The sequence below is a fragment of the Odontesthes bonariensis genome, chromosome 21 (genome assembly GCF_027942865.1).
Source record: "Odontesthes bonariensis isolate fOdoBon6 chromosome 21, fOdoBon6.hap1, whole genome shotgun sequence".
Taxonomy (NCBI): Eukaryota; Metazoa; Chordata; class Actinopteri; order Atheriniformes; family Atherinopsidae; genus Odontesthes; species Odontesthes bonariensis.
The window spans coordinates 23532222-23548602 of NC_134526.1; the positions used below are offsets into that span (position 1 = coordinate 23532222).

The 16381-nt window shown below is 39.6% G+C and overlaps 1 pseudogene; it reads right to left on the reverse strand.

Moving 5' to 3' along the window:
* Nucleotides 1-1817: 1817 nt before the first annotated feature.
* LOC142370709 (interferon-induced very large GTPase 1-like) lies at nucleotides 1818-16085 on the reverse strand (annotated as a pseudogene).
* Nucleotides 16086-16381: the final 296 nt, after the last annotated feature.

Consider the following 16381-nt stretch of genomic DNA (forward strand, 5'->3'; position numbering starts at 1 on the left):
ATTTGAACCTGACATTTACCTTACTTAATAAGTGAAGCACCCACAGAGGGACAGAGATTTGTAATGGAAAATTAATTCTCATATGCATTGTATTGAGTGTTACTGTGTTGAACCTGCAGATGACCTCCTGCAAGATACCAACATGTCCTGTTTTCCTCATTCCTCCTCACATTCATTTTTTGACTAAACTTGTGATATTCTGCAGGCTGTATGGGTTTGATTCGAAAGTCAGAAAATACATCACCGACCACTTTGACCCATCTTTGCAGTCACTACACACTGCTGCCTGACAGCCTCTGATTGGTTAACAAATTCAACAAATAGTGTGTTTATGCTTGTTCATTTATACGGGTGCATACAGAGATGCTACCTGGTGTGCATGTGTGTGGTATATCAGTGGGTTGTCCTGTTCAAATGAAAGTCAGATCCAAAACAATTGCAGTTTTGGTGGCAAACTGTCAAATCTGATCAGCATTAAATCTGAACACAATCAGAACTGAAAATGCAGCGAATAATAAGAATGTAACCAAAGGCTCTATTTGATCTATTTGATCATGGAAAACATGAGATCATCCATCCATCCATTTTCTATACCCGCTGAATCCGTCGGTCAGGTCGCGGGGGGGGCTGGAGCCTATCTCAGCGGTCATGGGATGAGAGGCGGGGTGCACCCTGGACAGGCTGCCAGTCCATCACAGGGCCACACAGAGACAAACGAGACACACAACCACACACACGCTCACACTCACTCCTAAGGACAATTTTTAGAGACACCAATTAACCTAACATGCATGTTTTTGGACAGTGGGAGGAAGCCAGAGAACCCGGAGAGAACCCACGCATACACGGGGAGAACATGCAAACTCCACAGAAAGAACCAGCTGGGAGTTGAACCTGGAACCTTCTTGCTGTGAGGCGACGGTGCTAACCACAAGAGATCATATTCATGAAAAAAAAATCAAATAGAATAAAAACACAATGTAGAGGAGATCTAGTAATCAGCACTGAATGAACCTGCCTGTAAGGCCATGTCTGTAACCCACAGTGAGAGAAGAGGGACATAAGATCAGCTGAGAGACTGAGGCCAGACTTTTTGACGCAGTCTTTGTCATGTTCTGAATTATACATTTCTTTAATTTAACTGTACAGCATTACTGGCACATGTTTTACTTCTCTAATATGACTTTTTTATATATATATAAACGCAAACAGACACAAACAGTGAATTAATCTGTGACAGTGATGGTCATGATATACTGTTTGAGTATAATCATCACTACTACATTTTCTCTGCTCACTTTTAATGAAGAAATTTATACATGAACCCCATGCTGGGAGTGATTACCTGTATTATCTCACCACATGTGCAGAAGGAATCATCTGTTGGGGCTGGGGAGCAGCACCCTCTGTAGGCACCCATTGGCAGAGTCTACGTTCAGCTGAGTCAGGCGTTTGTCTGTTTCTTTACTCATGAAAGAAGAAAATCATCTGACAACCAATGGCACATTAGTCGGAATTTTCACAGCTCAAATGAATAAAACTATTTTCAGAAAGAGATGTCTTTGGATTTAACTTTATTAAGTCAAAATATGCTGAATATAACATGGGTGATATATCATTTAAAAGGTGTCAAGAACATAACTGAAGAATATAACATGAGAACAAAGCCATTCATCAACTGAACAAAAAACTAAACATTCAGTGAACAAAACTTGATCAAAACAAAAGATTCACAGAAAAAAAAAAGAAAAATGAAACTTTAAAATGTTGAAATAAGAAGTTTGCTGCTGTGGGGCCAAATACTTTTACATGAAAGCTCACAAAAATGCCACAATTCAGATATGCATGTTCTTTGTTATGAGACCAATACTATAAGAAACAAAATGGAAAAACTCCAAAAAACTGTGGCTCACGTATCCTCTTTCAAATGAAGTAAATGTGATGAACTCAGAAATTATCTTTTCATTTCTTCTTTGAATTCACTGGTTGATGATTTTTCATAATGTTTGAAACAAAGAAAGTGAAAAACATTGTATGAACTCAAAGTTCTTATTCTGATCTCTTAAACATGACTCAAAACCAAAAAGAACTTGGTACATATATTCATTCAGACAGGGGAAGAGAGAGATGAATGAATTCTAGAAAGCAAAATGAACTCTGCACACAGTCTGAACTTGCATAAAGCATGGATCTGTCATATTTAAGTGTCAGACCTTCAGATAAAATCTTCATTCTGATCTGTGCCATCATTTTTATCATCATCTTAAAATGAATCACTGATAATCAGACGGACCACATGTTGAAGTTCCATTCAAGCCATATCCACAGATCCTTACACATCACAATCTAGCATAACTAACTCTGTTTAGAACTGAATTAAACTCAACCAGATAATATGTGGTTTATTCCAGGCTTCATCCTGAATATTTCCATCTGCTTAATCGAAGCAGAAAGAGCTGCTATTTGCTGCAGTTTTATCACAATCTGCACATTTCATCCAGACTTTCAATAGCCTCTTTTTTAGTGTAGTTTCTCCATTCACTGGGAATTTCTCCTCTGCCCTGGAATTTCAAGTCATAGTGGTCTTCCAGTTCCTTTTGAAAGTGACAGACAAACCATTTCCAGTATGCCAGCATAGATGCATCCGCTGTAATGCTCCATGATGCATACCTCTCCCCAGCAGTTGGATACTGTTTGAAAGCGACAGTCTCCTCTGAGTCATGATTGGGGTAGAAACGTCTGTCACTTCCTACTAATGTGGTGCAGAAATCAATGACCAGATCCACTGTGCCTCTTGTGTGCCATCCTTCAACTCCAGAGGGTCGATGAAACAGAACACTGTGTTTTTCAGGACTGTGATCCTTAAGGGTGTTGATGCAAACGGCTGCACAGAATGGACATCGTTCCCAGCAGCAGTTACACAGCTGATCAATGAGAATTTGGTCGGGCATCTGCCTGCACTTCTGAACCATCTCCAGAGAGAGGCGGCTCATCTCTTTAACGATGGATTTAAGGCCTTCCTCTATCTCTTCTTTAAGAAAATCAAAATTGTTGATGTCTCTGAAGTTTTTACAACAAATGGTATCAAATGCCAGCTTGTTCAGTAAAGCAGAAAATTCCTTCATCCACATGTCTACATCTCCTGACTGCTGTGTGACTTTATCCGTTGCTTCATATAAAGCTTGACTGGCGAGCTTGCTGATGTCGTCTGCGTTTTTCTTCAGTATCTTCAGTCCTTTGTCTTTGTGATCTGTGAACATGTATTTCTTTACTTCTTCTTTTATAAAAGCCTCTACTTGCCTTCTTGGATTTTGTATGTAGGTGATGAATCTACTGAACTCCGCTTTCTCTGCTAGAGACTTCAACACGTGTTTCTCCAGGTTCAACCTGTTCCCACTGAATGCTGGGTAATTGCACCTCATTTCTCCTGCGAGATCAACAGCAGTCATGTTGCAGACAGCCTCGTGGACAGAAACCTTCAGTTTTTCACAGATCATTTCTCCAAACACCACAGCAGATGAGTTACCTTTGCAATAGCTTCTGAAAATGTTGTAATACTCCTTTTTCTTGCTGTCCAAATATGTGAGAGCATCATTGTTGCGTTTGTATGTGTTGTGAGACTGTAGAAGCCAACTTGCTGTCCTGTCAAAAACATACAGTGAGAGATCAACTGTAAACTCTTTCTTAAATGTGAATTTCTTGCCTGATTCAAATTCTGTCACTTTCTTTTGAACATGTTTGGCCACTTCTTGCAGATAAGTTGATCTGTAGCCTCTTGTTGCAACAGGTTTGTTCTTGATGGTCTCCAGGGATTGCTGCTCTACATCATTAATGAAGGATCTGATCAATTTCTGTTCTTCATGTGGAAAAGGATTCCTGGATTCATTTTCTCCCACATTTTGTTGTGTTGGCGAGGCAATTCCTATCATTTGTTGGAAATAACCGAATGCAGATGCCATGACACCTTTGCCTTGTCTGCTTGTATCCTTGGTTTCCCTCTGTCAGGTTGGGGGTGTGGAGGGAGGACACGGATGCGGACTTACAAAAACAAGGAAGATTTATTAATAAAAAACAAAGTAACAACATAAAACGCGGCTGAGCCGGAAAAAACGTAACTGTGGACAAAAACAAAACAAAGAACTTAACACGGCATGGATAAATACTTAGCTTGAAAACGACGTGGAACATGGAACATGGAACATGATAGTATCGCATGGGTTTACCAACTTGACATGAAACAAAGATCCGGCAAAACTGAAAGGGGAGGCAGGAAACTAAATAGGGAGTGAGAGTGATTGGGGAGTGAGTGCAGCTGAGGGAAAAAACACAGGTGAAGTGAGTGAAACTGATAAACAGAGTGCAGGGAAACTAAAATGGCAAAAACTAAACATGGAGTGACACAAACATAACCTAAAACATGAAACTAAAAACGTGAGTCCATGGGTGTGACACCCTCTTACTTTCTTGATATTGTTGACTTTCACTGTGGAGTTTTTGATACTTCTTTTGGGTTATATAACCAAAGTAATTCCCAGCTTCTGACAGGATTTTGTGTAGCGCCTCTCTAGTGGGTTGAACTATTAATGAGAGGTGGCTAACCTGAGTTCTTTCAAAACAATAAGATTTGGATTTCAGTAATTCCTAAAATACAACAAAAATACTTGGGAAAGTGGTTTATAAATATTGTGAAACTTCACCTTTAAATCAAGTTATTTTTTACCACAAGGTTTCTCTTTTAACTTACCTATGAAGTCCTCTTTTAGGTAAGTAGCAGGTAAGTAATAAAGTTCACAACACAAGCTTTTAGAAAAGTAGATCTCAATCATTTAATTAATAAAATAAAATAAAAATATGGATATTCTTCCTTAAACCTTTGTTTTTAACTTCAAAATATTCTTAATCACCTTTATGAAATCAGACTATGCACTCAACAGATCCACACTTTCTGTTCAAAACTTTTCAGAATGCAAACCACATCCAATACATGACACTTAAATGGGCCACATGAAAATAAAAAGCCGGCAATGAAATTAAACCACTGTTTCAATATACCGTTCAAAACGTTGCAGGCCTGGATGAAATTCGGGTACGGTGTAGCCTTAAACCAGATGGCTGCTTCGCCACAACCGGGCAATATGAAAGAAAAAAGGTACCTTACCCCCCGAGTGACTTATCCACACCACAGGTGGACTAATGGCTGCAAGATAGACGAAGTGATGAGAAGAGGCTCCGCCTGGAGGACACGCCACTGCCAATGCCGCGGTGCTCGGCTCCGTTCCAGCGCTCTGGCTCTGTTGCTCCGTCTGCGACTCCACACGCAATCCCCACCGTCTCTGCCGTCAGTTAGCTGGTCGCTAGCTTTAGCAAAAGTTTGTGGAAACTTCTAGCTGCTGGGCTAGCTGCTAGCTTCTATGCTTCGTCTTTTCTCAGATTGAGTATTCCACTCAAGCCAACAGGAAAACCTCCACCAAGTTCTTGCAAGAGTTCTGGTCGAACACCTCCACAACTCTGGTGACAGACATTCACTTCACAGTCCTCTAACTCACTTTCTCCCACGCGCTTCTCGGACTTCAGCCATTACTCTCTCTCTCTCTCGATTTCTCCCAACAAAAAAACACAGGGACGTACGAACCCTTTCACAATAAAATACATTCAGAAACAGTTATGCGTATTTCTTACTGTACTTTCAATAATAATGATGTAACGTTTTAACACTTTTATGAACATGAAATAATAACATTAAATGCACTTTTTAATACACAAAACACCATTCATTACCATGAACTTTTACCTTTTTTAATCTGTTTGACTTTTTATTATTCTAGAAGGATATTACTGTTTTTGACCGGGTTACACTTGTATCTCCCATTCCTATTTGACTCATTGATGAGAGACCATTCAGTCCCAAGGTCTTGAAGGACAACTGACTGATCTTCTTCCACGTTGATGTCCTCAATGGGTTTCGTATCTGAGGTTAATTCTTTAACCCAGTGACTCCAAACAGAGTCAAACTGTGCTTTGAGTTCTTCTTCATCTTTTACCACATCTTTTAATGTGTGTGCAAGTTCTTTGCTCTTTTGCAGCAGCTTGGTCTCAAACTCCACCTTCTTATTGTCCATCTTTTTACGAGCATTCTTCTGCTGAATAACTTCATCGAGTTTTCTTTTCACTCCTCTGATATGTTCCTCGTGAAACTCCTTGATTTTGTTCTCAAATCGGCCCCGCCACTGAACCAGGATTTCTTTGTCACTGTGATCCTCAAAGTAAGCCGTCATATTTTTCTGAATTTCCTCATATGTTTTGCTCATTTCTTTGGAAAGATAACTGAGCTCAACCTTGTCAAGTTGTCCCTTTTCAATTCTGGGATAAAGCTGGTTTTCAATGGTCAGCATCTCTTTCCTCAGGTCCCAGGTCCAGTTCCCATACTGGACCTCAAGTTTTCTGTACACTGCAATTTCTTGCGTGTTTTTGAAGCTGAAAACAAAGTGTTCATTCATCAATGCCTTCCACAGGTCCTGAATTTTGCTGTTTAAATGGGACAAAGACATCCCAGCAGACTTTGAGGCCTTAGATAGGATGGTTTTCTTCAGTTCTTGGACACTTTCACTGTAATCATGATTTGGAGGTGCCATCGGTGGACTTCCCTCCCATAACTGGGCAAAGTATTTCACATCTTCTTGCACATCAAAAGCAATGACATCACTGAAGCACTCAACATCACACACCTCCTCTTTGGCAGCTAGTTGAGCCATCTTGTCCAGTTTTTCTTGCAACCGTCTCTTTCCATCCATGTTTTTCTCTGCAGCTGCGATATCTGTAACATTCTGGTGAACAAACACACAACTTGGAGAAAGCTCAACTTTCTTCATCCTCATGAAAGCCTGAACAACAATCTGCAGGACATCTTGCATGTCAGCTGGATTCTCACCAAAGATGTTGATCAATGTCATGTTTCCCAAGCCAACAACAAAAGTTGCCAGCTCGTTGTCATGGTGAAGAGTGGCGTTACCGGCCAACTCAAGAGCACGCAATCCTTCAGTGTCAACTACTAGGACATAGTCAAACTGGAAACCTTTGAGTTCCTCTGACAGTTTGACCAGCTGCATGTAGGCACCTTTGGTGCACCTGCCAGCACTCACTGCAAACTGCAATCCAAACATGGCATTCAGCATGGTTGATTTTCCACTGCTTTGTACACCCAAAACTGACAACACAAACACTCTCTTGTCACCCAGTTTCTTGATGACTTCTTGTAAAAGACTAGAGATCCACATCAAAGGTACCTGACCAGCATCGCCATCCATCAGCTCCATCGGGTGTCCTGATATCATCAGATCTGCAGCCAGCTCAGGGTATTTAACCCAGTCAGCCTGTTGGCTGTGCGTTTGTTCCTTCTGAGATTTATGGGCTTCGTAGATCTGTCCCATTTCTCTAAAGATGTGCTCCAAGCCAAATGTTGCTGACTGCAGCTTTTTTGATAACTGTTCAAGCTTAGTTTGTTTGTCCTTTAGCAGAGCAGATTTGTCATGTTTCTTTTTCAAAGTTAAAACCTCAGACCACGTTTCGTCGTAGTTTTGGAGAATTGAAGAAAGATCATCTGTGGAGAGGCCATCTATTAGGATCTGAGTCCACTTAAGAAAGTATTCTCTGTCTGTTGGTGGCAAACCCACGAGGCTTTCAGTGAATGACTTCATCAGTTCACTGTTGGAAGCAGCACATTGTTTCTGTCGAATGTCCATGAGTTGCTTTTCTTTCTGAGCTTTTTCCTTCTCAATGTGACCTTTCAGGTGATACAGTTCTTTGTTTATTCTGCACCACTCATGCCAAAGTTGGCCTTGACAAGGAAGAAATTCATCTTTGATCTTGGAAACATCCATCCCCTGAATCAGTTTTACTATTTTCATTGCAGCAGATTTCCCTTTCTGGCAGTCTGTGCCATCTTCATCCACTCTGATTCCAGACACCTCGGCCATAGATTCAAGCTGGAAGGATTTATGAGGTGCAGACAAAATTTTTCTGATTATGTCTTTCAGCTCTTCAGAAACATCTGACTGGCTTCTGTCTTTCAGGCCCAGTTTGTATTTTTGTGCTTTCGTCTGAGATGCACCACAGTCACTGTCAGCAATGAGAATAATTAGAGGCTTTGGAGACCTGTAAAGCGTTGATATGACTGCACTACTTCCATGGCTTTTTTCCAGAGTTGGTACCAGAACAACAATGACAGAAGATTTTTCTGTCAGTATTTCACGCTGCTTTTCAATTGATAGAGAATCTCCGTGAAGATTACAGAAGGCAAAGCAGTCATTGAATGACTCATTGGGTTTTCCAGCAGGGCAGTACCAGGCTATCTCTGCCACACCATCCATCAAATGACGAGACTTGGTGCTACCTGGACAGTTTCTGTGGAAGAAGGCGCTGTGGCGGTTGTTGATCAAAGTGTTCATGAGCTGAGATTTAGACTGAGACAGTGAACCCAGGCGGAAAAATGACACCAGGGGTGTCTCAGCTTTGCAGATCGGCATGCTCTTCATGATTGGCTTGGAATCTTCTTTGCCTTGATTGGATGCTATCTTCCATGTTTTTGTTATTTGCCTGAACGTCCACAGAGGACACTCAATGTCCATTGTGATGGGGTCAGGAACAAGTAAAGGTAAGGCATACTGGCACTGTGACACCTTTGTGATCATGTTTTGCTTCAGGAAGCTGTTTGAGCAGTGAAATACTGCCATTTGAACATCCATAGGGTGCATGTGAGCCTGTTTTGATTGATCAATGTCTACACTGGTGCTAAAGAGAGAATCTAAGTCACCATCATCTGCATCAACAGTGTCAGATGTTGGAAAAGACTCTGAATGGCTCGCCTCAGAACCATCTTGCAGTACAGGGATATATCTCGCTCTGTGATCTAATGTCATTAACCTCTGAAGAAAAGTATGAGCCAGATCTTTTTCAAGTGTATCATTGCTCTGCCTCACAGGTGGACCTATTTTAAGAAAGTCTGCTGGTTACATCTTGTGTGGACATTTGTCCTGAAGGTGAAGTCTGCCAAGCAGCATTTCAGTTTCTTTTTGCTGTTTCTTTCTGTTTTCTTCAGAAATGTCCTGTGTCTGCTGAAAATAATAAATTAATAAATTCTATTTTACTGTTTTCTAAATAATAAATGATAGATTATCCAAAAGATTATATGCAATAAATAAGTGACTGACCTTTATTTCCTTTCCACTTATACCCATGTTGAAAGTACCTGCAGAAAAGAAATGATTTACCAGATTACCAGGACAGATCAGTGTGTTGTGGAATTAGACAGTAAAAGTAAAAAACTGTTGACACACCTATACTAAAATATGCTAAACTCGACCTAAAAGACCAACAGTGAACAACAACAACAAAAGAACTTTTAAACACAACTATGTTTCATATCAAAGGGATATTCTTTATTCTTTCTTTCTTTCTTTTTTTAAAATTAGATGGCATTTGGTACCCTCTCAGTTTGGAAAAGCAGGGAGGAAATCTAACAGGGGAACAGAGCTAAACAGCTAATCAGAATAGGACCTTCAAAAGAGCTCATTTCTAACCGTCTGAAACAACTCAAACCGTAAAAATTTCCTGTACTGGAGAAACTATCTTCACTACTTAATGCTTAATGCTAATAAGTGTTATTTCCCAGCACCGTTCTAGAATGTGGAATGTATAACAATAGTAGTTTGATCTTGTACCAATTGTACAATCCAAATCTTTCAGGAAATGCTACCTTTCTCCTTTGTTTCATGTGGAACAGATTTGATTTCAGACTGTCCTGGTGTGTTGTCGTCATTCTTCTCTGAGCGTTCAGCACCATCATGTTCCTGTAATGGATCACAGGAAGAAATGTACACATTTAACTTTACTTATGAAGAATGACTGTCAGGAATAATCACATCAGCAAAATAAAACAATTATTAGACAAGCAGGCAATATCGAAGATCAGTACTTTGATATTGCCTAGGCTAAAGAATAAAAGAGATTCGTAAATCTTTTTTTTTTTTTAAATATTCTTTCTGAAACAACATTTTTGGAATTGAGGTTACAGATGTGTGGCTGTTCAGTTCAGTAAATTGTGAAGAGTGCTTTTAGGTGAAGGTTAACAGAATTCCCAAGTAAGAAAGTTCTATTTACGTCGCCAATAATTCTGAAATCTGGGCAAAATGTAAATGTTTGATGAAAGCATTAAAATAGACTTATACTCTACTAAGATTTCACCTCTGAACCAAATTCATCCCAATTTTAGCCAAGATGTCTGTGGACCTTAAAGATGTTTTTAAGACACATTTTCAGTTGAAAAAATAAATAAATAAAAAAGACTTGGTGTGAAACATCTAAACTGGAACACAAAATCCATTTATTCAATTGTGTCTAGAAACAAATAATTGTCTTTTTTTTTCATGTAACTGAAGGTTAACCTACCAAAGATTAGATAAAATAAATAAAAACGTGACAAACTCTGTACTAAGATTATATGAATGAATCACGACATAAGTTAAACTTACGTTTGACTTGATTTCAGTGCCCGTCTTCATTTCTTCTGCTGCACGATGATGAAGGAAAAAAAGCTGATTGCATTAGTCTAATTCTTGAAAAGTGACAATTCAAAGCGCAGCATCCTACAATCAGTGCATCTACAAGTATCTGTTCTTTAATTCCACAACTATCAACCTCCCCGCATAACACTCATTCCACATATTTCTGTTGATACTACTGTGTATAGCCCTCTCACCCTCGATGTTTACTTATATATTTTTATTTATCCTGAATTAATTTTACTCCATTTTATTCTTATTTTGCTACCTTGAAAAGTTGAGCTATTTTCAATACACATTTCACTGCTGGTGCACGTGCACAGCTGCAGGGGACAAATAAAGATACAAATAAAAATGACACATGATTCCTAATAACTGGAGGACATATTGTGCTCCAGAAATTGAGGATTTTGTTTTTCCTCCTTTTTCGTTCACCCAACCACAGTACATAGTTACAGTTACAAAGACTAAAAATTTGAATTATAAATTATTGTAATTAGAATCGGCCTCATAGTCCATCACCAGTTAGCTTCTTGTAATGTTAGATTGGATGTGGTGTGCATTGTTGGAGGAATATGAAACCCTTGCAGTTCCTGGATGTTGATTACACTTTGCATCAAGTTGTCATAAAATATAAGACATAACAAAATATATTATTTGTTATTCTCCAAGAGGAGCTTTCTGCCCGTATATGATCACAGCAAAACACATCCAAAATTATTTGGGGAAGGTTAAAGGGAGATTGCTGTTTTATCCCCACAATTAGACAGGTCTGCATGCGGTGTGGTAGTTAGCAGATTAATAGTTGAATCTAAACTGTCCGTAGGAGAGAGCGTGCTCTGTGTGGCCCTGTGATGAAATTTCAACCTGCCCAGGTTATACCCCACCTCTCCCACAATGGTAGCTGGGATAAGCTCCAGTGAGCAGAACTCCCTTTAGTGTTGATCTTACTTTTTGTAATATTATAAACATTTTACATGCTTAGAAGCTATGTGAATACAAAGGGCAAAATGTGGTATTTTTAAGCAGAAACTGTGCATTGAAACATGTTAGTTTGTCAGTACTCCTCCATCTTTTTCTGTATTTTTCCCTTTTAGTAATTTGTTAAACTTGGTAGAAAGTAAATTAAAGTTCTGTCCACACTGGAATCTTACCTGTTGTCACTCTTTCCTCTTTGTGGTTTTTGGGATCCAGCTGTTCTTTCTGCTCTTCAACATTTTCAAAAATCTGTCTGTTGTAGCATTGTGGGTTGTTTTCAGAGACCATGACATCTATTTTTTCCAGAAGAGAAATTATCTCGTTTTCATCCATCATACGTCTTGTACATGTGTGGTATCTTTTTTCAGAAAAACTACTCTCAGCTTTCAGGTCTGCCAGTGCACTTTCACAGCTTTCATCTGACTTGTGAGTCACAACTGTCATTACATAAGAAAGATTTCCTTTGCCAAAACCTTTCTCTAACCACTGTATTCCTGACCTGTATTGGCTGCTGTGAAGGCCGTTTGGCAGCAGTAAGATAAAGGCATGGACTGCCTGAATGGATGGGATTTGGTCAGCATTTGGAAGACCAAGCATGTTAATAACACAGATTAGCTGACCACACAAATCATACAGTTTGGATGAAAACTGCTCCATGTTTGTTTGCTTGTCATGGTCAATTAAGATATTTTTTGATCCAATCTCAATGGAGTTGGTGTCACCCATTAACACAAGTTTGAGTTTGGGTATTACTGAAAAAGAGCTTCAGTAGTTAAACCACAGAGTTCATTATAATCTGCTGAGACTACAGCCCAAGTATGAGTTGTAAAATAAGCCTTCCAACCAATCATCCTAAAGTATTACCTTTGTCATCGCTTGCCTCAGATGCAGTTTTAGTTTCAGCCTCCCCTTCTGTGCTACTTTCACTCTTTCCTGAGAGCTGAGCATCATGAGGATCATTCACTGGGTCACTCTAAGAAAAATGAGATTTTATTTGGTAATTAGTTTCAGTTTTGAACAAATTGGGAATATGATGTATAAAATAGAAGCACAGTCAAACAACAAAACATCACATGGAAATGTATTTTTTTAAATTCAGGATTGCACATGTGTGTTGTGCAATAATCCTGACCTGATAGAGAAGAAGTCATCACTTAAAGGTAGGGTAGGAGATCCTGGATTTTGAGTCCAGCGAAGCTGCATTTTGAAAATACACAGGTAAAAAGTCCCAACCCTTTTCTTCACTTTCCCCCCGAAGGCACGCCTCTAGAGTACATGAACGCGCACAAGCACGAAGGTGCACGAGCGCTGTTCTGACAGCAAGCATCGATCGTTGCCGTATTTAGTATTTAGTATTTGGTATATGCTAACTATACGTTTAATAATGCTAGGTGCTAGCCAAGCTGGCTCTAGTTTAGCTTCCTGCCAAGCTTCTGGACGCGTAAAGGGCAGATTATAATTCTGCGTCTATCGTCTTGACGTGTTGCTTTGCTCTGGTCGCGAACCACTTTTCATGTTATGGTTCTGCAACCTTGGTCTGGGGACGCACAGCGGTTTCCCCCCCAAAAGTATTTGAGAACTCGCGAGAATTTCGGTGGGCGGTGACGAGAACTTCGGCGGCGCCGGCGGAAGTTTTTATCTTTCAAAACAACAATCGCGTGTATGCAAGATATGGATCTGGAGTTGCTCGACATCGAAGAAGAACAGCTTCTTTTATTGGAGTTGGCGAAAATGCAAAGGAGGAAGCCACACAGACAACCAGAAAGGCATACCAAGGACCGATCACAGCCGCTTTTGTCTGCGCACTTCCGTTGGTGGTCTGCGTGCGTCTGTCGCGTAGTCAGGATTTTTCTGAGGTGCACGAGAACGCGCGCAGAGCGTCTGCGTGGGGGAGTGGTCAAGATTTTGACGCTCGCAGAGGCTATGCGTCCGAGCGTCAGAGGCTTTGCGTCTGAAGCATAAATCAGGCTTAATTCGTTCAGGAAGCAGGGTACGCGCACATGGGGAAGGAGGGGGAGGGAGGAGCAGATTGCAGTTTGATAGACAGCATCAGTATCCAATCATTGTGAACGGTCCGTTCACAATGATTGGATACTGTTTTTCCTAGATTGTACGTTCGAGAGGCCACTAAAACTTGTCATATTTGTGCCAAAACTTTTAATTAATTGGTTGCAATGGGGGTGTGAAGAGTATTTCAAGCAATATGTAAAAAAATGTTCCAGAAAAAGATCCCCTACCCTACCTTTAAAAGCTATGGAAATCGTTTGGGTTGTAAAACTGCTGTAAGGATATCTAAAAGAGGGAGAAAATATGTTGTTCTCACCTCGGTGTCATCATTTCTCTCCAGATGGACTGCAGGGCCATAAGAGAAAGCAAAGTACACATAGGATTGGTCTAATTTTTGAAAAGTGACAATTCAAAGTGCAGCATCCTACAATCAGTGCATCTACACGTATCTGTTCTTTAATTCCACAACTATCAATCTCCCCGCATAACACTCATCCCACATATTTCTGTTGATAGTACTGTGTATATTCCCCCACCCCTTAGATGTTTACTTATTTATCTTAAATTTATTTTACTCCATTTCATTCTTATTTTGCTACCTTGAAAAGTTGAGCTATTTGCAATACACATTTCACTGCTGGTGCACGTGCACAGCTGCAGGGGACAAATAAAGATTCTGGATTCTTCTTGATAAAGTTTCTTGAGTATGACATCTGCTCTGATGTGGAAACAGTGTTTCCCTTCAATCCCCTGTAGGGGGCAGTAGTGCATAGAGCACCATTATGGGTCATATTGAGGGGAATCAACAAATGACACATGATTCCTAATAACTGAAGGACATATTGTGCTCCAGAAATTGAGGATTTCTTTTTTTCCTCTTTTTTTGTTCACCCAACCACAGTACATAGTTACAGTTACAAATACTAAAAATTAGAATTAAAAATGATTGTAATCAGAATTGGCCTCATAGTCCATCACTAGTTAGCTTCTTGTAATGTTAGATTGGATGTGGTGTGCATTGTTGGAGGAATATGAAACCCTTGCAGTTCCAGGATGTTGATTACACTTTGCATCAAGTCGTTATTAAATAAGACAAAACAAAATATATAATTTGTTATTCTCCAAGAGGAGCTTTCTGCCCGTATATGATCACAGCAAAAAATATCCAAAATTATTTGGGGAAGGTTAAAGTGAGATTTTTTTTTTACTGTCACAATTATACAGGTCTGCATGCGGTGTGATAGTTAGCAGATTAATAGTTGATTCTAAACTGTCCGTAGGAGAGAGCGTGCTCTGTGTGGCCCTGTGATGAACTTGCAACCTGCCCAGGTTATACCCCACCTCTCCCACAATGGTAGCTGGGATAGGCTCCAGTGAGCAGAACTCCCTTTAGTGTTGATCTTAATTTTTGTAATATTATAAACATTTTACATGCTTAGAAGCTATGTGAATACAAAGGGCATAATGTGGTATTTTTAAACAGAAACTGTGCATTGAAACATGTTAGTTTGTCAGTGCTCCTCAATTTTTTTCTGTATTTTTCCCTTTTAATAATTTGTTCAACTTGGTAGAAAGTAAATTAAAGTTCTGTCCACACTGGAATCTTACCTGTTGTTACTCTTTCCTCTTTGTGGTTTTTGGGATCCAGGTGTTCTTTCTGCTCTTCAACATTTTCAAAAATCTGTCTGTTGTAGCATCGTGGGTTGTTTTCAGAGACCATGACATCTATTTTTTCCAGAAGAGAAATGATCTGGTTTTCATCCATCATACATCTTGTACATGTGTGGTATCTTTTTTCAGAAAAACTACTCTCAGCTTTCAGGTCTGCCAGTGCACTTTCACAGCTTTCATCTGACTTGTGAGTCACAACTGTCATTACATAAGAAAGATTTCTTTTGCCAAAACCTTTCTCTAACCACTGTATTCCTGACCTGTATTGGCTGCTGTGAAGGCCGTTTGGCAGCAGTAAGATAAAGGCATGGACTGCCTGAATGGATGGGATTTGGTCAGCATTTGGAAGACCAAGCATGTTAATAACACAGATGTGCTGACCACACAAATCATACAGTTTGGATGAAAACTGCTCCATGTTTGTTTGCTTGTCATGGTCAATTAAGATATTTTTTGATCCAATCTCAATAGAGTTGGTGTCACCAATTAACACAAGTTTGAGTTTGGGTATTACTGAAAAAGAAAAGGGAAAAAAGGAGCTTCAGTAGTTAATCCACAGTGTTCATTATAATTTAATGAGTATGTGTTGTTAAATAAGCCTTCCAACCAATCATCCTAAAGTATTACCTTTGTCATCGCTTGCCTCAGATGCAGTTTTGGTTTCAGCCTCCCCTTCTGTGCTACTTTCATTCTTTCCTGAGTGCTGAGCATCATGAGGATCATTCACTGGATCACTCTAAGAAAAATGGGATTTTATTTGGTGATTAGTTTCAGTTTTGAACAAATTGGGAATATGATGTATAAAATAGAAAATATCTAAAAGAGGGAGAAAATATCTTGTTCTCACCTTGGTGTCATCATTACTCTCCACGTGGACTGCAGGGCCATAAGAGAAAGCAAAGTACACACAGGTTTAGTCTTTGAAACAAAATACCTGAAAAATTATTTTCAAATGTTTAGATTACCTTCATCATTTGTCACAGAGCAAACCAGTTTGGTTTCAGATTCTCCCTCCCCTCCTCCTGGTGTGTCGTCTTTGTTTTCCTCCATCTTATCTGCTTTTCATCTTTAAAATACAACACAAAGTTTCTAATGAAACTGCCACAATACTTCAACACTGCAAATGTTCAACACCATTCAAAGTGTAACCCTGATGAATCCTGCCTGCT